This window comes from Bison bison, unplaced genomic scaffold (assembly GCF_000754665.1).
Source record: "Bison bison bison isolate TAMUID 2011002044 unplaced genomic scaffold, Bison_UMD1.0 scf7180017864032, whole genome shotgun sequence".
NCBI lineage: Eukaryota > Metazoa > Chordata > Mammalia > Artiodactyla > Bovidae > Bison > Bison bison.
In genome coordinates this window covers 4339094-4363953 of record NW_011494604.1, presented here as the reverse complement: position 1 = coordinate 4363953, position 24860 = coordinate 4339094, and the positions used below count along the sequence as shown (strand labels likewise).

Sequence of the window (24860 nt, the reverse complement as noted above, 5' to 3'; positions counted from 1 at the left end):
CACCATCGTGATTATCTGGGTCGTGAAGATCTTTTTTGTACAGTTCTTCTGTGTATTCTTGCCATCTCTTCTTAATATCTTCTGCTTCTATTAGGTCCATACCATTTCTGTCCTTTATCGAGCCCATCTTTGCATGAAATGTTCCTTTGGTATCTCTGATTTTCTTGAAGAGATCCCTAGTCTTTCCCATTCTGTTGTTTTCCTTATTTGGGTAACAGGTATTGGGGCTCAGCAGATAGCGCCTTTGGGACATGTTGAGGAGTAGCCTCTCCAGAGTCCCTCACTTGTGCCCCCTGCCGCCCGCCTGTTCAAGGAAACAAGAAATGAGAGATTGTAAAGGTCCCTCGAGCCATAGGAGCAAGGACCTCTTACCTTAACCCAAGGTCTTCTGGAATCTGAGAGTGGGCCACATGAGCTTTCTGCTGAGTTCGTTTTTCGCTGTCCTGGTTTCCAGCACAATGGGCATTCCCCTGCGCTGTGTTTCTTTGCTCTCCTTCTAGCACGGGAGCTTCTCTGAGTTGGGCTCCTGCTGTGCTTGGCCTCTTCTGCGCAGAGGCTGTTTCAGCCAGATTAAACCCAAGTCATGGCACCATAGATGTCACGCGAGTGTATGTTCCTGGTTCTTTGTCTCATCACAACAAAGATTTGGAGCGAAGGATGTTAAAGCCCTCGGCGCGTCACAGCTCTCGGGTCTTGGACAAACCATGTTATAGCTCTTAGGCAAATCAGTGTTACAGCTCTATTTTATTTAGAAGATAGCAGGAGAATCCATCCTCGAAGTGTGAGGGCATGCCAACCCAAAGACTCGAAGAGAAGAGAGTGGAGGAGCACTTGGAGGAGGGAGAGAGAGAGAGTGAGAGTGAGAGAGGGAGAGAAAGAGCACACGCATGCGGGAGAGGGAGAGAAAGAAAGCGCTTTGGCTCCTGCTTTTATATGTTTTTTCCTCCACCTGGGCCTGCCCTATGTAAATTCGGCTTAGCCAGGAGTGCTGTTTGTTCTACCTTAAGTCTTCACTCTGGTCCTTGGACCTTCCTTTGACCTCCCTTTGTTCTATTTTCACGGGCTTTTCCCTTCCTTGTCTTTTAGCCACTGCCATTTTGGACTCCTTTTCCCTATTCTACCTACCTAACAATGCTGTCTAGGTTGGTCATAGCTTTCCTTCCAAGGAGCAAGCATCTTTTAATTTCATGGCTGCGGTCACCATCTGCCGTGATTTTGGAGCCCCCCAAAATAAAGTCTGTCACTATTTCCATTGTTTACCCATCTATTTGCCATGAAGTGATGGGACTGGATGCCGTGATCTTCGTTTTCTGAATGTTGCGTTTTAAGCCAAATTTCCCTCTCCTCTTTCACTTTCATCAGGAGGTTCTTTAGTTCTTCTTTGCTTTCTGCCATAAAGGTGGTGTCATCTGTATATCTGAGGTTATTGATATTTCTCCTGGCAATCTTGATTCCAGCTTGTGCTTCATCCAGCCCAGCGTTTCTCATGATGTACTCTGCATAGAAGTTAAATAATCGGGGTGACAGTATACAGTCTTGACGTACTCCTTTCCCTATTTGGAACCAGTCTGTTGTTCCATGTCCAGTTCTAACTGTTGTTTCTTGACCATGTGCAAAAGTAGGAAGTCAAGATATACCTGGAGTAACAGGCAAACTTGGCCTTGGAGTACAAAGGAAGCAAGGCCCTGCTCAGGAAGTCTTTAATCCAAATTTCTCCTGATGGATGGGGCTGTGTCCCCTCCTTGTAGTTTGGCCTGAGGTCAAACTACAGTAGGCATAGTTGTGACCTCCTTCAAAATCTGTTTCTCCAGTCCTGTGGAAGTTCTGTAATCAAATCCCACTGACCTTAAAAGTCAGATTCCCTGGGGATACTCAGTTCTTTGCCAGATCCCCAGGTTGGAAAGTCTGTTTTGGGGCCTAGAACTTTTGCAGCAGTGTGAGAATTTCTTTGGTATAATTGTTCTCCAGTTTGTGAGTCGCCCGCCTGGTGACTCTATAGTGGGGCTAATGACGACTTTCTTCAAGAGGACTTATGCCTTGAACAGGCACTCAAAGCCAGTGCTCTGGGACAACCAGAGAGGTGGGAGGTGGAAGTGGGGTTCAGGATGGGGAGACACATGTACACCTGTGGGTGATTCATATCAATGAATGGCAAAAACCACCACAATAGTGTGAAGAAATTATCCTCCAGTTAAAATAAATTAATTTAAGAAAAAGAGAAATTATGCCACACACTGCGCCTCCCAGGACTGCTGTTGCCAGAGGCTCTGTCCCCGTTGCAGACCACTGCTGACTCATACCTCCTCAGGAGACACTCAAACACTCAAAGGCAGGTCTGGCTCAGTCTCTTGTGGGGTCACTGCTCCTTTCCCCCAGTCCTGGTGTGCACAGGTTTTGTTTGTGCCCTCCAAGTGTCTCTGGTGGGTATGAGGTTTGATTTTAAATGTGATCGTGCCCCTCCTACCGCCTGTTGCGGTTTCTCCTTTGTCCTTGGTTGTGGGGTATCTTTTCTTTCTTTGTTGGGTTCCAACATTCTCTGGTCGATGGTTGTTCAGCAGCTAGTTGCAGTTTCGGTCTTCTCGAAGGAAAAGATGAGCTCACGTCCTTCTACTCCACCATCTTGAGGTTATATGTGTTGTATAATGTATGTCTAACTTTCAAGCAACTTTCAAATATGCAGTACAGTATTATATAGTCACCATGTTGTACATTACATCCCCATTGATAATTTATGACTTTATAAGAGGAAGTTTGTAGCTTTTGACCTCTTTCACTCATATATATATATTTTAAATAAACTTTTTTTTTTCATAATAAGATTTCATCCAGGATACCTTATTACCTGTAGTTGTGTTTCCTTAGTCGTCTCCAGAAAGTAAACATTTCTTACACTTTTCTTTTTTGGTGAACTTCACAATTTTAAGGTATGCTGGTCAAATATTTTGTAGGATGTCCTTCAATTGGGGTTTGTCTAATGTGTCTTTCTGATTACATTGGAGTTACCATTTGTGGAAGCAAAACCACGGAAATGGTATTTTCATCACATTGTAACAAAGGTCCTATCAACATTACTCATCTCTGTTGATGTTGACTTTGATTACCTAGTTGAGGTACTACTGCTTGTAAAGTTTTCTTTTATCTCCCATTTTTATACTGTACTCTTTGGAAAGAAGTCACTATTCACAGTCCACACTTGAAAAGTAAGGGGTTTGGCTCCATCTTCTTAATGGAACCATATCGCTATATATTATTTGTATAGGAATTCTTCTGTACAGAAGATTTGTCTATCTTTCCCAGTTAGTCAATCATTTATTTATATTAGTAGGATCTCATCAATATTTATTTTATACTTTGGATAATAATCTCATATTAGGCTATGTATTTTGTTTCTCTAATTGTTCTAACTTTAGCCACGGGGCACTCCTTCAGTTGGCTCCTATGCTATGAGACACATCTCCATCAATTTGTTCCTTGAGCACATCCTTACTTTTGGCACCAGAGGATGCTCCAGATTCATCTTGTATATTCCCTGCCCAGCCATTTCTCCAAGGAATCTGGTTTATTTTTGTTGAAGAATGATGTAAGAAACCAAGATCTGGGTACCAGATGTGCTCATTTTACCTGAATGTTGCTGCTTCTGTGCCCTCTCTGTAGCAGAGCTAGGAAATATACATGTGTAAACTAACAGTTTTTTTAGTGGATTTATTAAGACTTTCTATAAGCAAAATCATATTATTTACAAAATATAGTTTTGCTTCTTCCTTTCTATCTGGATCTTTTTTTTTTTTTCCTTTACTGCTTTGGCTAGAACCTCTAGCAAAATGTTGAATAGAAGTGGTGAGAGTAGACATGGTTGTTTTCTTCATCTTAGGACAATGCATTCAGTGTTTCACCCTTAAGTATGATATTAGCTATGCTGCTGCTGCTGTGTCGCTTTAGTCATGTCCGACTCTGTGGGACCCCATAGACGGCAGCCCACCAGGCTTCCCCGCCCCTGGGATTCCCCAGGCAAGAACATTGGAGTGGGTTGCCATTTCCTTCTCCAATGCATGAAAGTGAAAAGTGAAAGTGAAGTCACTCAGTCGTGTCGGACTCTAGGGACCCCATGGACTGCAGCCTACCAGGCTCCTCCATCCATGGGATTTTCTAGGCAAGAGTACTGGAGTGAGGTGCCATTTTTGCAAATGCCCTTTATCAGGTTGAGGTAATTCCTTTCCATTTGTTGAGTGTTTTTATATGAAAGATGTTGGAGTTTGTCAAATGCTTATTCTGCTGTCTGTTGAGATGATCATGTGGTTTTGATCTTTTATCCTATTGGTGTGGTATATTATGTTAATTGACTTTCAGATGTTAAACCAACCTTGCATTTCTGGGATAAATCCTGCTTGATCACTAGTGTATAATCCTTTTTATATGTTATTGATTTCAGTTTGTTAGTATCTTGTTGAGAATTTTCCCATCTGTATTCAGAAGAGATATTGCTCTTTTTTTTTTTTTTTTTTGGTAAAGTCTTTGGTATCAGGGAGATACTCAGGATGATTTGGAAAGTTTTCCCTACACTTTAATGTTTTGGAAGAGTTGTTGAAGATTTTTATTCATTCCTCTTAAACATTTGTTAAAATTCACCTGTAAAGCAATCTGGGCCTGGGCTTTAAATTGTGGGAAATTTTAAATACTAATTAAATCTCTTTACTAGGTTTATGTAGATTTTCTGTTTCTTCTTGAGTCCATTTTAGCAGTTTGTGTCTTTCTAGGAATTTGTCAGTTTCATCTTATGTTTTCTAAATTATTGTCATACAATTGTTCATAGTTTTACTTTATAGTCTTTTAAAGTTTCTGTAGGTTTGGTAATGATTTCCTCTCTTTCATTCCTGATTTTCATATTTTGAGTGAATTTTTTCTCTTTTTAAATTCAGTCAGTTTAACTAAAGGTTTGTTAGTTTTCTTAATCTTTTCAAAGGACCAACTTTGGCCTTGTTGACTTTCTTTTTTTATACATGTATACTAATCTCTGTATATACACACATCATGATTATTACTATTATATCTATACACATTAGGCTAAACACACACACATATATTTTGTTTGTGTGTGCAGACATATATACTGATGTCTGCAACTATCTAGTATTGCTTAATTCATTCTAGACTTCCCTCTTGCTTATCTGTAATTTCACACTCCAAGAATGAGAAGTCTACCTCCCACTATCTGCCATCCATTTATTTATTTGTTCAATCACAGTATACATGTATAGTGGTCTCAGAGTTGTTAACCCATACACCTGTGGGCATCAACTTCATCAATTAGAGTACAGTGCTTATGTATATTTCCTTTAATCTTATAGCCTCTACTCATTTCCAAAGTCACTTAAGTCAGTACTTACCCTCCACTGTCTTAAGTGAGGTTATATAGTACATTTTAATAGTACTTTTAAAAATCACAGTCTGTATTCCACTCTGAGATTTCCCTGCCCTACTAATTAATTTTTTAAATTTGTATACATTAAGGTTGAGTCTTTTTGCTGTAAAGTTCTATGGATTTTGACAAATGCAGTGTCATGCATCACACAGAATAGTTTTACTGCTCTAAAATATAGTTCATTTATTAAGTCCTCCCCACTCCCCAAGCCCCTGGCAACCACTGATATACTTTCAGTCTCTATAATTTTGCCTTTGTCCAAAATGTCATATAAATGGAATCATATAGTATGTAGTCTTTTTTTTTTTTTAGTATGTAGTCTTTTAAGATCAACTTCTTTCACTTAACAATGTGCATTTCACTTAGCAATATTTTCCATGTTCTTGCATGAATTGACAGCTAATTCTTTTTTTATTGCTGAATAGTATTTCATTGTATGAATGTACCAAAGTGTATTTATCCATTCACCTATTGAAGACTATCTTGGTTACTCCCAATTTGGGGGGTCGGATTGTGAATAAACTGCTCTAAACATTCGTGTGAGGACTTTTGTGTGGACCTAAGTTTTCATATTCACTTAATGAGTGCCTAGGAGTGTAATTGTTGGATTGTTTTGTAAAACTATGTTTAACTTTATGATAAACTGCCAACTTCTCTTTCAGAGTGGCTCTACCATTTTGCATACTCACTAGCAATGAATGAGGGTTCTTATACACTATGATAGAGGATTTTTCAGCTAAAATGACCCAGGATCTAAATTTATGGCCCTCTGCTAATTTTGCTGTTACTGCTTGGATGGATTCAAGGCCATGGGAAACTGCAGAAAAGTAAGGGAGTGCCTAGAAGGGAGATATGGACCCTTTGATTAATTTTATCAGTCTCCTGGTCAATGGTTAATCTTACAAACACTGGATGTCCAAGGAGGTCTCATTCTGCTAATAGTTACAGAGAGAAAGGATTCTTTCTTCAGTAAACTGATAATGTCAACCTCAGGCCATATATTCATATATTTTGCACCCCTCCCAGTAAACCAGATGCTACCATGTTATTGGGTACTCCAGATGTTATATTTCTCAGAAAATGCTTTACTGCTCCCTCTTGATTTTGTCTTTTATGGTAAGAAATGTATGTATTTGGGTTGAAGTGTTATAGGATAAGATGGTCCTTTTCTTTTTAAAAAATATTTATTTGTTTGTTTGTTTTTGGCTGCATCAGGTCTTAGTTGTGGCATGCGAGACCTGCTGCAGCACATGGGATCTTTCATTGCAGCCCTCAGGCTTCTCTCTAGTTGAGGGGCCCAGGTTCTCGGTAGTTGCGCATGGGCTTAGTTGTCCCATGGCATGTGGAATCTTAGTTCCCCAACCAGGGATCGAACCCATGTCCCCTGCATTGGAAGGAGGATTCTTAGTCACTGGACCACCATGGAAGTCTCCAAGATGGTCTTTTTCTTATTAAATTTGAATTCCAATTAAAGATGGACCTTGAGATAGAGCTATAATGGGACAAATAAATATGGCATTGGGAGTGCTGGCTACAAGAAGACCCAGAAGAGGACAAGTGTGGGGAAATGGAGTGAGGAAGCCACATCAGTGATGGGGAGAGTCAAAAAAGAGTAAGAACCCATTTGTGAAAGAGGAAAGGGATCCGTGGCAGAAGTGGACAATCCCTGTGGCAGAGAACCCCATGGGCCTGAATGGAGGAGGCAGAGAGAAAGAAAGATGCAAGAAACCAGCCTATAAGGTCAGGATGGGGGGCAAATGCAGTCTGATCTGAATGGGAGCTGAGAGCGAGAGGCTTACGGAGAAGAAGCAGGAAGGTAATGAACTTAGTTTAGGAGTCACTCTGACCTGAAGTTTTTGTATGTTTGTTTGGTTGGTTTTTGATTTTTGTTTTTCCAAAACTGAAGTATGTTTAAATGTGGATTCCAATATGGCAAATTTTCACTTTTTTTTTAATTGAAGTATAGCTGCTGTACAATATTATATAAATTATAGGTGTACATGGCAAATAGATGGGGAAACAGTGGAAACAGTGACACACTTTATTTTTTTGGACTCCAAAATCATTGCAGGTGGTGACTGCAGCCATGAAATTAAAAGCTGCTTGCTCCTTGGAAAAAAAGCTATGACCAACCTAGACAGCATTTTAAAAAGCAGAGACATTCCTTTGCCAACAAAGGTCCATCTAGTCAAAGCTATGGTTTTTCCAGTAGTCATGTATGGATGTGAGAGCTGCACTATAAAAAGAGCTGAGCGCCGAAGAATTGATGCTTTTGAACTGTGATGTTGGAGAATACTCTTGAGAGTCCCTTGGACTGCAAGGAGATCCAACCAGTCCATCCTAAAGGAGATCAGTCCTGGGTGTTCATTGGAAGGACTGATGCTGAAGCTGAAACTCCAATACTTTGGCCACCTCATGAGAAGAGTTGACTCATTGGAAAAGACCCTGATGCTGGGAAAAATTGAAGGTAGGAGGAGAAGGGGATGATAGAGGATGAGATAGTTGGATGGCATCACCGACTCAACTGGACATGAGTTTGAGCAAGCTCCAGGAGTTGGTGATGGACAGGGAGGCCTGGTGTTCTGCAGTCCATGGGGTTGCAAAGAGTTGGACACGGCTGAGCTACAGCTGGACTGATGTAGTGATTCATAATTTTTAAAGTTTATACTCCACTTATACTCTTTATAAAATATTGACTATATTCCCTCCATTGTATAAATATCCTTGTGGGCTTATTTGATATCTAATAATTTGTACTTCTTACTTCTCTACCACTATATTACCCCTACTCCCCACTGGTAACCACTAGTTTGTTCTCTGTATTTGTGAATCTGCTTCTTTTATTATTATATTTGCTAGTTTGTCATGTTTTGTAGATTCCACATGTAACCAATACCATACAGTATTGACTTGGACACAGCATATGCAACAGTTAACATTTTTTGACCTTTCTGAGGGGCCCATGCTATGCTAAGCCCTTTATGTATTTTCTCACTTAAACTTTTGAGGTAAGCATTATTATTCTCATTTTGAAGATTAGAGATCATAGAGATTTAGAGAGTTTAAGGTACTTAGAGATGAGTATCTGTAAGATACTTAGAGAGCTTAAGTTCAGATTTCCACTTCACCTTGTCTGGTTCAAAGCTGCCTTCTTTGTGTCTATGAGCAAAGTTTTAAACACCTTCCATGCTCCAGCGTTGGGGTAGCAAAGTGCTCACAGCCTGCCCAAGACTCCCCAGGTCTGTTTCTTCCAGAAGCCTCCCCAAGAGCCTTGGTCACAGTCTTCCCTCCCTTGAACTCCCAGACATTCTTGTTTAGTGAGTCCCCAGACACATCTTCGACTCAATGGACATGAGTTTGAGTAAACTTTGGGAGTTGGTGATGGACAGGGAGGCTTGGAATGCTGCAGTCCACGGGGTCGCAAAGAGTCGGACATGACTGAGCGACTGAACTGAACTAAACTGAGCCACATCTTGCCTTGAGTTTCAGCTTTTGCATTTATATTGCAATTCCTGAACTTTTAACAACATACCTTTTCGTTTTTTTCCCTACTCCTTTTTCCCTTTATTTTAAAATCTTTATTTATTTATTTGCCTATGCTGGGTCTCAGCCACAGCACACAGGATCCTTGATCTTTGCTGTGGCATTCGGGATATAGCTCCTTGACCAGGGATCAAACCCAGGCCTCCTGTTCTGGGAGCATGGAGTCCTAGCCACTGGATCACCAGAGAAGTCCGTCTTTTTTCCCTTTAAGTAGATTTTAATTCTTAGAACACCTTTAGGTTTACAGAAAATTGTGAAGATAGTACAGAGTTCCCGCATATCCCCCACACTATTTCCCTTATTATTATCCATTAGTGTGGTGTGTCTCCCTTTCAATTATTTTCTGTGCAGTCACGTACCCACTGATGTACTTTGGCAAATGCAGTTCATTTTGGCGTGTCTCTGCCTCCTGGAGCTAAGCCCAGTACTTTGCAGAGAAGCCATCACTCACCTTTGTGATGACCTCTAACTCAGGGCAGTCAGTTGGGGGAAGTTATCCAATAAATGACCAGTTCCATGTGAGCCCAGAAGCAAACCAATGCCTGAGGAGCTCCGTTCAGTAAACATTGGTTGAGCAGGTGGCTGTGGGGAGAGTCCCCCAGACTATCAGGACTGTCCTCTGAATCTGTAAAGTCTGCAGTGTCAGGGAGCAGGGCAGACAGGAAGGAGGAACACCAGACGTGGGGCAAAGTGTCAGCTTCCCTTCAGGACAGATTGAATTTGAGCGGGTCATCCAGGTGGGGCATCCAGCAAGAACCTGGGAATAGAGATCTGGCACTTAGAAAGAGAGAACACAGATTGGTATTTGTATAGTGAGGAGAAGGAATCCCAATGGAGAGGTGCAGATGGGAGCCTGTGGGTACCTGAACTTCAACTCATCAGTTACCTTCTTTCTGATAACTCATGGCATTTGCACATCTGTTGCCTAGCTTGTTTTTACAAAAATTCATGAAAGTAGAGAACAGTGAAGTGCTTCTATGAGCACTGTGTGCTTGTCATTTGTCTGTTTTAAGTGGTGTCTCAGTATGAAACAAGGAAGCTTCTCTCAATATTTCAAAGGCTTCTTATACTATAGAAGTAGAATGGTGGGCTTCTGGAAGTAAGTCATCAGAGAGATCCCAAGGGAAGCATTCTGGGAAGCTCTTTATCACCAGGTTCAGCACAGTACCTGACACACAGTGGAGCCTTGGTAGATCATCCACTACACAGTGGATAAGGTGACAAGAATGGGAACAGATATTCTCTATTCTCTGAACATGTGCAACATCAGAGGTATCCCTCAGACAGGGAGAAGGGACTTGAACAATGGCCCCAGAGCAAGCTCAGGCTTAGGAACAGGATGAGATAATGCAGTGTCTCTGGCAGAGGCAGCTGGTGCCATGCAGACAAGTACAGGGCAGGTGCCCACTGCCACTCAGGCTGGAGGCTGGTGTAGGGCCATTCATGACCCAGCCCAGTGACTGAAAGAAATATGTCAGGGCAAGGGCTTGCCTTCCAGGAGCTAAGCACATAGAGCTACCCAAACAGGCTGGAGTGGTGTCTGCAGGTGAAGAGGGGCAGGGCCTCAGGGGAGGGACCAGAGGGTCACCTGGAGCTCAGCTTCTAGGGGAGGTCCTGGGTAGCCAGGGATACTTTAGGTCAGGGCAATCCCCATGGTATGGGGAAGGGCGGGGGAGGGGTAGGATAACCGTGAGAGCACATTCCTGGGCAAGAGTCAACCATGCCACCCACGCTGTGCCAGCACCAACCCTCCCCAGCTCCAAGCATGAATGTCCTTGCCCAGAAGCCACTCCCTCTCCAACTCAGAGAGAAGAAAAGGAAACAAGTTAAGGCTGGTGCCCCACTCAAATCGACCTTTAACTTGGCTCCAAAACTAGCCTTCCAGATGTGATCTGTTTCATATACTATGAATGTGTGAGTGGGTTGAGGGAGGAGGCAAAATAGTGATTTAGTATTGTGTTGGACAAAATTTTCATTCAGGTTTTTCTGTAACTCTTTGGGTCCTCAATAAGAATTTTTGTGGGTTTGTTTGTTTGGGGTGGGGGTAGGGGTAGAGAAAATTGGTCATGGTGTTTGTTTTTGAAAATGTCTACATTTGTTCTAGGCTTCCCTGGTGGCTCAGTGGTAAAGAATCCACCTGCCAATGCAGGAGACATAGGTTCAATCCCTGCATCAGGAAGATCCCTTGGAGAAGGAAATGGCAACCCACTCCAGTATTCTTGCCCGGAGAATCCCATGGCAGAGGAGCCTGGTGGGCTACAGTCCATGGGGTCAAAAAAGAGTTGGACACGACTGAGCGAGTAAACAACAGCAACGGTGCTTGTTCCTGCCCCAGCCCTGTCTCAGGAGAAGCTGCAGAGCAGAGTCTGCTGACACCTGTCCTCCCGGACCAGAGTCCTGGGTGAAGTTCACAGCACCTGGGTTGTTTCTCCATTTAGTTTCAGAGATACTTTTTTCAGTTCACCCAGGATCATTAGGTAATCTGCTACCCAGGGACACAACACTGATTCACAAGGCCTGATTCATTTGTGTGGAGCAAGAGAACTGCCATCTGGGACAGATCTTCACATCAGGGTCCAGGGCTGCTCAGGGGGTGAAATCCTCTCAGAACTTGGGATGAGTGGGTGGTTTGGAATTTGTGGATTGCCAGCAAAGAAGTGGAGTGGTCTCCAGGGTTGTTTACTTAAGCTGCAATGGCCCTGGTAATTGCCCTTGTCCACTGAAACGCTTGGTGGGAGAAGAGGCCACTACAGCCACAGAAAGGCAGCTGCCCTGCAGAAACCACTCCAATGCCAGCTGGCACAGAGTGTCCTGTCTGTGGGAGTACTGCTAATAGAAACCCTCCTCCCTCTAAAACCTACTCAAGTGTGCTCGGAAGATCAGCTGCCTGGCATGACCAGTGAGCTTGTTAGAAATGCAGAGTCATGGGGCTTCCCTGGTGGCTCAGTGGTTAAGAGTCTGCCTGCCAATGCAGGAGACATGGGTTTGATCCTTGGGTGGGGAAGATCCCACATGCCTTGGAGCAACTAAGTCTGGGTGCCACAAGTGTTGAGCCTGTACTCTAGAGCCCTGGAGCTGAAACTACTGAAGCCTGAGTGCCCAGAGCCTGTGCTCCGAGCAAGAGAAGCCACCACTGCAACAGGAGCTGCTCTCTACTCGCAGCTAGAGAGTAGCCCTTGTCCCACACAACTAGAGAAAAGCCTGCACAGTAACGAAGACCCAGCATGGCCAAAAAATAAAGAAATAAATAAAAATTGAAAAAAACAGAAGAAATGCAGAGTCATGGGCCCCTGTTAGAATCTGCATTTTAACAGACCCCACAACACTCATGCTCTTTATAGTTTAAGAAGCCCTGGGCTGTAAAAAAGGAACAAATTTGAGTCAGTTGAAGTGAGGTGGATGAACCTAGAGCCAGTTTTACAGAGTGAAGTAAGTCAGAAAAACAAATATCATATATTAACTCATTTATATGAAATCTATAAAAATGGTACTGACAAGACCTATTTGCAGGGCAGGAATACAGATGCAGACGCAGAGAATGGACTTATGGACATAGTGAGGGAAGGAAATGGGAGACGAATTGAGAGAGCAGCACCACGTGCAGAATGGGTGGCTAGTGGGAGCCTGCTGTATAGCACAGGGAGCTCACCTTGGTATCTAGGCTCCATGTGGATCTCAAAATCCACTTTATCCTGATTCATCTCAACACCCACAGGGAATCTTTCCTGTCCATAGCGTCCCTCAAGGCTGGACCCAAGGTCTCCTGCCTGAAATGGGGAGAGCACTGGGCTCCGCAGGGCTGCCTTCTATTCTGGATTCTCTTTCTCTCTGCAGCTCTTGGCTCCTATTGCCTACTTTTGAGTCCTGGCATGGATTTTATTATAGGAGTAGGTCTCTTCAAATGCTTCTCTGTTTGAATCCAGTCTCAAAAGCACTCATCTTACAACGTTTAGAGATGGTTTATCATGATTAGCTGCTTTCTGATTACCTAGATGGGGGCTGTGAGCTTTCATGTCATCCGTTAAGCAAGTTTCAAATCTCACTTTGGCACAGGTTACTTCTAGGACACATTTTGAGAGATCATTATCCCAGGCACATTGCATGTCGTGACCTTGGCTTTATATTTTGGGATCTTTAATTTTGTGCCTGTGGCATCGAATTCCATTATAAACTGGACTCAAACCCTCCTAAGATGGCTGTGGTTACTAGGTCCAGGCTGGAACCTGGAAGTAAGCATTCTGTTCTGGGCCCAGGGCTTCAGCCATCTGCCTGCTGGTTAGTATTCCAGTGTTTCAGTACCTGTGATGCAGTGAAGGGTGGCTATAAGATCAAAGATCTCAAAGATCTGAAGCTCAACTGTGCCATTTAAAAACTGTGTCCCTTGAAATTAATTACTCTGTGTTCTTTGCACTCTCACATATTTGTCAATAAAATGAATATGGTCCCTACTTGAGAGAATTGTTAGGAGGCTAAATGGCACCCCACTCCAGGACTCTTGCCTGGAAAATCCCATGGACGGAGGAGCCTGGAGGGCTGCAGTCCATGGGGTCACTGAGGGTCGGACACGACTGAGCGACTTCACTTTCATGCATTGGAGAAGGAAATGGCAACCCACTCCAGTGTTCTTGCCTGGAGAATCCCAATGAGATGGCTGGGGCATCACCAACTCAATGGACATGAGTTTGGGTAAACTCTGGGAGTTGGTGATGGACAGAGAGGCCTGGTGTGCTGAGATTCATGTGATGCAAAGAGTCAGACACGCTGAGCAACTGAACTGAACTGAAACTACAGATGTCAAAAGGAGGAAGATGAAACTGATTTACTGATATTTTGAAACAAAGTTAATATATTTATTTTAATTCAGTTGCTCTCCATGGGACTTCCCCTGGTAGTCCAATAGTTAAGACATGGGTTTGATTCCTGGTTGGGAAACTAAGGGGGATTCCCAGGTGTCTCAGTGGTAAAGAATCCTGCCAATGGAGGAGACACAGGAGACGTGGGTTTGATCCCTGGGTTGGGAAGATCCTTTGGAGAAGGGAATGGCAATCCACTCCAGTATTTTTGGGCTTCCCTGGTGGCTTAGATGGTAAAGAATCCGCCTGCAATGTGGGAGACCTGGATTCAATCCCTGGGTCAGGAAGATCCCCAGGAGCAGGGAATGGCAACCTGTTTCAGTATTCTTACCTGGAAAAAGCCCTTGAACAGAGGAGCCTGGCGAGCTACAGTCCATGGGGGTCACAAAGAGTCAGACATGACTGAGTACATACACATGCATGCATGGGGATCTAAGATCCCACATGTGCATGGCATGATAAAAAAAAAAAAAAAAAGGAACCTCCTTATCATGGATAAGTACACATACTGAGAATTTAATAAATCAGCTTGTCTTGTAGAGATAATATGAATGCATCGCAATTCTATTAAACCTGTACTTAGATTTCTCTGATGGGTTGGTGGTGAGATAAGTAGGAGTCAGCATCATCAACCTTCAGGTTCTGCCTGGTCTGCAGTCTACATGCTTGTGGGAATCATTAATTTCTCCCACCTCGAGGGGACTTCAGTATCTACAAAACAGCTCAAAGCTATTTTTCCTGTGTGGAGATAGTGAAGGACAGGGAAACCTGGCATGCTACAGTCCATGGAGTTGCAGAGTTGGACACGACTGAGCAACTGGACAACAACAATCCATTGATGCGAACCAGGACTCTGCCCCAAAGCTAGACTATTATTTCTCTTGACCGTTTCCCTTTGTCTCACGTTCTCTCCCTTTCCAGGCTCCTCTATTCATAGGATTTTCCAGGCAAGAATACTGGAGTGGGTTGCCATTTCCTTCTCCAGGGGATCTTCCTGGCCTGGGAAACGAACCCTGGTTTCCTGCACTGCAGGCAGATTTTTTACTGACTGAGCTACAAGGGAAGCCCTTTCCCTAGTTAACAACTGCTTAAATCTGTCCATTGGAACTCAGGGAAGGTCATGGAGGCTGTGGTGGTGGTGGTGGCTTAGTCACTATGTTGGGTCCGACTCTTGAGACCCCATGGACTGTAGCCTGCCAGGCTCCTTTGTCCATGGGATTCTCCAGGCAGGAATACTGGAGTGGGTTGCCATTTCCTTCTCCAGGGATCTTCTCGACCCGGGAATCGAACCCAGGTCTCCTGCATCGCAGGCAGATTCTTTACCGACTGAGCCATGATGGAAGACCTTTTGGAGGCTGAATGAAGGCTATTTCCGATAATCAAAGAAACGGGGGACACAGAAAAGCTTTGTGCCCAGGAGTCACACAGGGCCCTGCTGGATCTCAGGGCCCTGTGTGAGATAAACGACTAGATAAACGACTAGCATCATTTTTAGCACACCAGGTTTAGGTTTTTCTAGGTTTACCTTTTCTTCACATGTACTCTTGGCTTGGCTTTGAAGTGAAGTGAAGTGAAGTCGCTCAGCCATGTCTGACTCTTTGCTCCCCTATGGACTAGAGCCTACCAGGCTCCTCTGTCCATGGGATTTTCCAGGCAAGAGTACTGGAGTGGGTTGCCATTTCCTTCTCCAGAGGATCTTCCCCACCCAGGGATTGAAGCAGGGTCCTCCACATTGTAGGTAGACGCTTTATCGTCTGAACCACCAGGGAAGCCTTTTAGCACACAGTAGATGCTTAATAAATCTTAGCTGTTATCTGTCATTCAGCTGTAATATCAAGGATGTTCCCAGCCAAAGACTAGATTCTTCTGCATCATTTGCTAACTAGAGTAGCAATAAACTGGGGAAGAGAATCTATGTATAGTGTATCAGACTGCAACAGTATGTGGATATTACATTATCCTCGGAAAAGAGAGAAACATGGAATAGTAGCACAATTAGCTAGTACATGCAAAACTAGATTTTGAACCCAGGTTTCTCTGCTCCAAAGGCCCGCCTGTCCCCTTTGAACTCTCGCTGAGAGCTCAGCATGAGGTTGCAATGTGCAGTGGCTGTTAAGGTAGGGACTGAGGTGGCTGGCAGATGGCATCTGTAAAGGCCTGGAACAGAGGAATGGTAGTCCCGCTCCATTCTTCTGTTTGACCATGTGGATTGGTCAAACCATGCTTCCAATACTGACGAGTGAGTGGAGAAACGTAGAATCGTGTCCTATGGTGGCCCTTAGAAGGGATCAGGATATTTCACCTGAAGGAAAGATGATAGCTATGGACATAAGAACAGTCTTCAAACAATAACCAATTTATCAAAAGTAGAAGGGAAAGAGAATTCAGTATAATATGAGTGAAAACTTTTTTTTTTTTTGGCCACACTGCATGGCTTGCAGGGTCTTCCCTGACCAGGGATTAAACCCAGTTGGCAGTGAAAGCTGAGTCCTAACCACTGGACCACTAGGGAATTAACTAGGTAAAAACTTTGTAACAGTCTGAACTTCCCAAGGCTGTCCCAAACCTATCAAGGTTTTGGAAGTGATAAATTTGCTCTCATTGGAATGGTTGAGTAGAAGCTACACAACCACTTGATGGGGTGAAGTAGAGAAATTTTGTTAGATGAAATCTTCATATGTTTAGTGGACATCTGTTATAGGCTGTGTATGGTACATGAGTTAAAGTTCCTTCCAGATTTGAAATTCTGTTATGAAACTAGAAGGGCTCAATAGGACATTATATCCTGCTCAAAACTCCGACTTTGAGCACTGTATTCATTGGCATAAATAGTCTTCTAATTAATTTTAAAATTAATTTGTATTCTGCTTTCCCACCCTGAATAACTTTTACCACTTGCTATAAAGTAGGGGCAAATTCCACCATATTAATCTGGATTGCTCCTGCTCCATGCTCTCCCACGTGAGCTTCCTCTTAGCACAGAATAATTTAGTCAGGAGTATTAGGACAGGAAACTGAAGGTTTTCAAGTACATTTTAAAAGGGAAAAAATGAAAAATAAAGTGGAAAATATCAACCCTCAAATATATTAGTTGACAATCCTCCTTCATTCTCTGGGACAATCCTGTTCCAGTGTGCAGAACTCTACATTTTTATTTTATGATTCTAGTCTAAGGTGATTGCCCTGAGCCTAGGATTCCAAAGTAAAGAAAGTGGATACAGGTTGTCAAATAGGAGCTGTGGTCAGAGCCAATGTAGGTTGGAGTGGCATCTGTAGTAGTAACTGGGAGGACCTATCCTGTGTGTCCAGCAGAGTTCTGCATCACTGGCCAAATTGTGTTGGAAAGCATTGGAAAGGACTTGATCTGTGTTCTCTAACAGTGCCTTCCCACTCAAAAAACCTCAATCAATATTTGCTCAAGTGCAGGATGGTAGAAAGTTGAAACAGTGGGCAAAGTAACAGGGAGAATCCTTTCAAGTTGATGTTTAACTTTGAGCAAGTTGTTTGTCCTGTTCACTAGAAAGATTTATGCTTTGAGAAAGGAGATGGATTAGGACTATGGTTTTCAAACACAGGTCATAGCCCCCTGAGAAATTAATTTAATAGGTTGAAATCAGCATTTTAAAAAATTAAATAGAAAATTCCAGACTGCTTTGCACACAGCAAGGGTATTATTTAATGAAATGTTTACTTGTTTCATGTGAATATATACACAAAAATACATATATACACATATATACTGGATATATATACACATATATACACAAATATACTGGATGCAGTCCATGGGGTCGCAAAGAGTCGGACACGACTGAGTGACTGAACTGAGCTCAACTGATACTGGATTGTTCAGTCAAGTGAACATTTTACCATGGAGCCGTGGAGCGCAGTCAAACATATTTGAGAAATGCCGATGTCAGAGAACTCATTTAACATCTGGGCCACAGAGAGGACCCCAGAAAAGGCAAATGATTTTGAATCCCCAGTTTCTGAGTTGACAGATTAATGTATTTTATAAATTGTGATAAAATATACATAATATAAACAAATTCACGTCTTACAAGGTAAGGGAAAAAGCACTAAATGCCTTTGTCTAAAAACTAAAAACCTCCCACCCCCAGCCTGCATCATCTTAGAGGCTTGGATTTATAGTGCTGTCCCTCTCTCCCATCCTCCTTGGTTTTTCCTCCAGGTTCTTGATCTCTATCCCCTGGAAGGGGTGTATGGTTTGATTTTGATGTTGTGGGGCAAGTAGCAAAAGTTCCCTCTTGTACTTGTGCCTGAGTTAGAGATGAGAGTGTTTATATTCAATTGTACTTTTACATTACAAAATAGATTATTAAAAAACAGGTAGCTAACTAGAATGTGTTAATAAATAAGCATACATGGGTTCCCAGGTGGCTCAGTGGCAAAGAATCTGCCTGCCAGTGCAGGAGCCATAGGAGACTCAGGTTCGATCCCTGGGTCAGGAAGATCCCGTATGCAACCCACTCCAGTATTCTTGCCTGGAAAATCCCATGGACAGAGGAGTCCATGGGGTCACAAAGAGCTAGACATGACTGAGCACGAACAGGAGTATAATTTGGAACAAGATTTAGAGTAGAGAAGTACAGTCTCCCTTAATAAACACACTAAAATCTTACTTTCCTTTTCAGATCTCGGCAGTTGGCTGTCGCAGACCTTGATTCACTTATTTTTGCTTGTATTTCATATTTGGATCCTTATTATTTGTTCTTTAAGTATAAATTCTATTTCCCCAGCCACGTTGTTTGCATTTTCAGGGGTACAGATTCCTTTCCTATCTCTATAGGTATCTTTGCTGGACACACAATGCTGTTCTATGCTGTGCTTAGTCACTCAGTCATGTCCCACTCTTTGTGAGCCCATGGGCTGTAGCCCTCCAGGCTCCTCTGTCCATGGGGATTCTCCAGGCAAGAATACTGGAGTGGACTGCCATGCCCTTCTCCAGGGGATCTTCCCAACCCAAGGATTGAACCCAGGTCTCCCACATTGCAGGCAGATTCTTTACCATCTGAGCCACCAGAGAAGCCCACAATACTACTCAATGAGCATTATTGTATAAATGCAATAAATGGTAATTGATTACCTTTTCCTCTTAGCCATTATCAATAACGGAGTCATTTTTACTGGAATCAGGGCAGTCAAGTGCCACTGAAGATGAGAGAGTCAATTCCTAGGCAGGTTGATAAGAAGTCTGGGGTCCCTGAGGAGGAGAAAGGGGTCTGGGGCTCTGGAAGAGGAGATAGGGGTCTGGAATTCTCAAAGAGAAGGAAAGGACAAACTTTTCCCCCTACATTCCTTAGTAAGGATTATATAACAACAATGTATCTTGCTTGTTTCTCCTTCATGACTAATCCTGGTATTTTAGAATGTATATTATGGGAGTGGGTCTGGTAAGATCTTTCTATTGTTAACTATAATCCTGTCATCTTAAAATGTAAATTGTGGGAGTTCAGTTCAATCGCTCAGCCTGTCAGACTCTTTGTGACCCCATGGACTGCAGCACGCCAGGCCTCCCTGTCCATCACCAATTCCTGGAGTTTACTCAAACTCATGTCCATTGAGTCAGTGATGCCATCCAACTATCTCATCCTCTGTTGACCCTTTCTCCTCCCGCCTTCAATCTTTCCCAGCATCAGGGTCTTTTCCAGTGAGTCAGTTCTTTCTATCAGGTGGCCAAAGTATTGGAGTTTCAGCTTCAGCATCAGTCCTTCCAATGAATATTCAGGACTGATTTCCTTTAGGATGGACAGGTTGGATCTCCTTGCAGTCCAAGGGACTCTCAAGAGTCTTTTCCAACACCACAGTTTAAAAGCATCAATTCTTCGGCACTCAGCTTTTTTGATAGACTGTGGGAGTGGGTCTTTATAGATTGTGGGAGTGGGTCTGGGAAAATTTTTACAACCTTGAGATATTCTTTTGATTTATTGTAGTAACTAATGAAAAAGTATTTAATTCCCTTACTAAGACTAGCAAAGGGGGCACCCTCCGTCTCCCTTCTGATGTCTATGTCAGAAGCTTTCTCAGTCCCTTTTCATACTTTTATAAAACTGCTACACAAAAGCTCTTGAGTGATCAAGCCTGGTCCTTGGTCCCAAAGCTAAATCTGCTTCTTCAGAGATCAAGAATCTGACACTATTCACCAGAAGCTATCAAAGACAACTTTCCTTTTCTGGACAAATAGCCTCATTGCTAGTTGTTTAGAACTTTTCAGTTTCCAGGCCACATTTACTCATTTGGCTTGGGCTCTGAACTAGCAGGACCTTGTATTTGTATAACTGTGTAGTTTAAGGAGCTTTCCTACTTTTTAGGGGGGAAAAAGTTATTTTCCTGGTGAAGGAAATAAAAGCATGTTATCTCTATGTGGCCAATGGGAAAACTGAGGCATAGAGCGCCATTAAACCCATCGTTCTGCGGCACAGTTGGGACAGCTCTGGATTAGTTGGTAACTTTGAGGCTGGGGCCCTTTTCACTTCATCAGTGACTTCTCTGCTTTACTTTTTCCTGTTATTCCTCTCTCACTGAAAATAGGAAGATTCCTGCTTTCATCTCAAGGTGAAGAAAAGGGAGGGAGGGAGAATTTTGCAGCTTATGATTCCTGTAACTCTCTTCCACCACTGGTTTCCCTGAGGTATTTACATAGAGTAGGATTTTTAATACACACCACAGGAAGCCAGTCTACTCATCAGTCTAAGTCTGGCCTGAAGACATCTTCCATGTTACTTTTCCTGCCTGATCCCGCTCTATTCCACCCAGACAGACTCAACCAAGCATCTTCTCTGTGCCAGAGTAGACTGTGGTTTTAGAAGACTGCACCTGCCTTATCTCATTTAAACACACAGAAAATCTGTGAAGCAAGTATTTTTTATTCTCATTTAAGAGCTGATACAACCCAGGCTCAAGAAAGTTGAGAACTCTAGTTGCTTAACTTCAGTTTTTGTGCTCTTTCCCCAGATCTCCAGGGCTTTTATTTATTTACTTGCTTGTTTATTATTTAAGCACATTGTACACCCCTCTCTAGTCTCCAATTTCCCTTATTCAAACTTCTAGTATACATGATTTTAAAACAATTTTTGTGTGCCTTTTGGAAGAACTGCATGGATTTTAGGTAAGTCTTATGCAAGTCCATGGAAGGCTGGAAACTGAATAATATCCATTTCAGTTATGATGAATAATTTAAATAAAGTTGCCAAAAATTTATTTCATTGCAAACATCCAAGTTATTGGTCTCCAGAAGTGGGAGCTAATGCTATGCAATAATGGCAACAACAACGAAACTCTGATTTAAAAAAGTAAAATCTTTGAACATATGTATGCAATATCAGACAAAGCAGAGTTGCCTCTCCGTATAGGTTCCACAACAAAGCATGACAAATTAATTTTGATCTACTTGAAATAACAGAGGAGGGAGATCCCGCAGAGCTTCTAGGGAGAAAGGGATAGTGAAAGGAATGTAATTGCATTGTATCCCTGTTACTAATAAAAGCATGAAAATAAACATATAATTGACATGCTCTTTAGTGTCTTCTTTGTGGTTTCATTCTAGTCAATGTAAACATTTTAATTTGGATTTTTATAGATTATATCCTGACCTGCAATCTCCTAATTAAATTTTCTCCACGTGGTTATAAGATTTTCACCTGGATATCAGCATTGTTTCTTTTCTTTTAAAGTCCCACCGGCCTGGGAAGGAGAAGGGACTCAGTCGACCTGCTGTCAGAATTTCAAGTTGGCCCCATCAAAACGAATCTGTTCCATTCCCTGCTTTTTTTCTGTGTAGATCCACTAAGGTGCAGCGATATTACTACATACGAGATTTTAAAATACTTCTCCTTAGCGAGAGACTTTAGGTAACCGGAGTATAGAGAAGGGCGGTGGACAGACATCCCTGCGGGTAGTAAGGGAAAGAGCAGAATCTCAAGGTCGGGAAAGAGATTTGCATTTCAGAGGACTGTTGTTGTTTCCCTCTAGGCTCTGACCTGGAGAGCGCTTTATCTGTAACCCTTTTTATGGCCCAAGAATATTCTCGCTTAGGGGCTATTTGTAAACGTGTCTAATCTCGCTCACTGTATATTACCGACCAAAGGGAGGGAAACGGTGAGAAGTTTGCTAGCAGAGTTTAGAAAGTGATTAACAGTCCATTTTATTTATTTATTACGCATTGCACAATCCTATAATAACAACAATGGCAAGGAACATCAAAGTTCTACAATTCTATCACCCTAATAAATCGCTTGTTTCTATTTTCTCTTCCATTCCCTCATGCATTAAAATATTCTGCCAAGTTCTATGCCAGTCTTAGTGATTCAAGGGCGGGTTTTATACATCCGAAATACAAATTTGCATTTTCCCTTTTAAAAAAAATTATAGTTGCTTTACAATATTGTGAGTTTCAGATGTACAGCGAAGTGATTTGGTTATACAAATACATATCTCTATTTTTCGATTCTTTTCCATTAAATATTATTACAAGATATTGAATATAGTTCCCTGTGCTATACAATTACATTTTGCTTTTAATTCTGCTTTGCTTATCCTATTTCTGAAGCTGCAAAACATATATTCACAACATGGCTTTAGTGCCTACTTAATATTCCATCAACGACAGACACTTTAAAATAAATATTTCAGTTTAAGTATCCAGCATTTACGAGTAAACGCTAACACCATTTGACCTTGCACTGCACAGCCAGAAGATCGGTCAAGGTTAGACTGAGGGCTCCGGGAGGCAGGGCTGCGGCTGCGCGCCAGCTAAGGACGCGAGGAGGAAGTTAGTACACCACTCGCCCAACCCCTCCTGCACTTGCAGTCTCGCGCCTTTTCCCTCCGACCTCGGTCCCGCGCTCCAGCGGAGGGACTCCATCCGACTGCCTGTCCACTCCTAGCCCCAGGCTGTCTTTTTCCCGAGCGCCTCTGAAGGTGTACGTGATATAGGAAGTGACGCAAGGGAGAGGGCGGGACCAAACTATAAACTGCAGGTTGGGGGTGGTTATCCCACCAGAGGGTGTCGGCAAAGACTGGTGGCGGGCCGGGAAGCAGCGGACGGGGAGGTCCTTCTGTGAGTGACACGCGGCTGCTAGAATCCCGCCGACTCTCCTACCCTCCCCTCAGCTTGCGGGGGGCTGCTCGGAGCGGGCTTGGGTGCGACCCTCCTCGGTGCGGTCCAGCAGCCTGGGGAGCCGCGAGGGGCGCCCGGAGGCTGCAGCGCCTCCGGGTTGGCGGGCGGGAACGTAGCCCGCGTGGCGGCGGGAAAGGGGCTGTGGCGGGGAGCGGAGCCAGGCTGCAGGTGCAAGCGGGGTGCAGCGGCGCTGCGGGGCGGGCTGCCCGACCTTTCCCTTACCGGTGCCCTCCTCCCCTCGGCCCCCAATCCTGCGAATAGGTTCTGTTAGGGTCCTGAGGGCGATATGAGGGGTGTTCCACTGTCGTTCTACGCCCTGCTATTTTGCTCCCGGCTTCCCAGGTCACCCGGATCCCTTTTCCTCACTAGCTCGCCCTGAGAAGATGCAGGCACTCTTGGGACAGCCGTAGGCTGCAGGCCCGGGAGCGAGGCGTCAGCCACGCTGCCGCAGCGCTGAGCCACTCTGCGGGGAGCACGTGGCCCTTTCAGGAAGTATTCCCAGCGAACGGCTGTCGGGGTGCGTGGATGACCTTGAGCTCGTAGCCCTTGGATTCCTCGGGGCCTGCCGGGGCCGTGGTCTCATTGTTGAAAGGGACAAAGCTGTCCTCAGTAGACTGCATTACGACTGTGTCCTGGGCATGTAGACAAGGGTTTCTGTAAGCTGTATATCTGAACTCTAGTACAACTTGATCTTTCGGCGCTGCCTGTTGGCCTTGTGTGTGGGTTCTCAGTTTTTCTAAGCCGACTGAATCCCGCAGGTATTTGGATTGCTAGGCTCTTCTCACTAACAGATGGGAGACCGTAGGAATAAGACTTCTACTTTGTGAAAGCTATGGTCTAGGGGCCAAGTAAAAGCTATTTGGATTGGAATCTGCTTTTGCCATCAGGAAATTAGCGATGTGGTATCAAAGGGCTGTGCTTGACGATATAAAACGCCTTAGAAGCCCATTGTATCACTGTTGGTAGTGGACAGCTTTGTAGGCTAGTAATGGGGCGGGTGGGCCAGTTGTGACTTGACCCAGGTTAACATTTTGCCATAGGCCAGATTGTGGTGACTGGGTATGCCAAGGAAATTGATTGCTAGTGCTTTTTCTGGTAAGAAGGTTGAACGAGGAGATAGTTATCCTGTTACAGAAGTATTTGGACACCTGATAACCTTTATTCGAGGCTTAGATAGGAGTTTGGAATACTAGATGCTGATTCCGTTGCTGAGCTGGGGAATTTGACCTTATTGACCAAGACATTTAAGGTGATTTCCAGAAGTGGTTGGGATCTTAGTTCCCCAGGCCAGGGCTGAAACCTGTGCCCCTTGCGGTGGGAGTCCAGAATCTTAACCACTGGACTGCCAGGGAATTCCCTCCCTGATTTTTCTGCTTTGAAAATTAAGGTTAGGCTCCCTAAAATACTGACTGGTCCTGTGAGGTTTTTTGTTTTGCTTTGGTTTTTTCCTCAGTTTTGGATTATTGTTGTTCAGACAGTTGCTAAGTCATGTCTGACTCTTTGCCACTCCATGGACTGCAGGACCCCAGGCTTCCCTGTCCTTCCTTCACCATCTCCTGGAGTTTACGCAAACCCATGTCCATTGAGTCGGTGATGCCACCCAACCATCTCATCCTCTGTCACCCCCTTCTCCTGCCCTCAGTCTTTCCCAGCATCAGGGTCTTTTCCAAGTTGGCTCTTCGCATTGGGTGGCCAAAGTATTGAAGCTTCAGCGTCAGTCTTTCCAATGAACGTTCAGGATTGACTTCCTTTAGGATTGACTGTTTTTGTTGTTGTTTTTCTCAATTTGGGACTGTAATAGACTCAATATGTTACACAAAATCCAGAATTAAAAATTGTGTCATTGATAGGAAATGTTTTCCAAAAGTCTGTATGTAGCATAGTATGCTTCAACTTGTCTTTGATG

The 24860-nt window shown here is 43.5% G+C and overlaps 1 protein-coding gene across 8 annotated transcripts in view; it reads left to right on the top strand.

Moving 5' to 3' along the window:
* Positions 1-24860, top strand: part of TFRC (transferrin receptor) — a 149589-nt gene that overhangs the window by 96919 nt on the left and 27810 nt on the right. Inside the window, exon 1 of one of the 8 annotated variants that reach the window (XM_010834324.1) lies at positions 21909-22757. The exons of 5 other annotated variants lie outside the window; for them this stretch is intronic. The gene's annotated coding sequence lies outside the window, so the exon portion shown is untranslated. Of the gene's footprint in view, positions 1-21908; positions 22758-22789; positions 22895-23149; positions 23472-24860 lie in introns of those variants that run through there. 2 more of the 8 variants (XM_010834323.1, XM_010834329.1) reach the window with 2 other exon arrangements.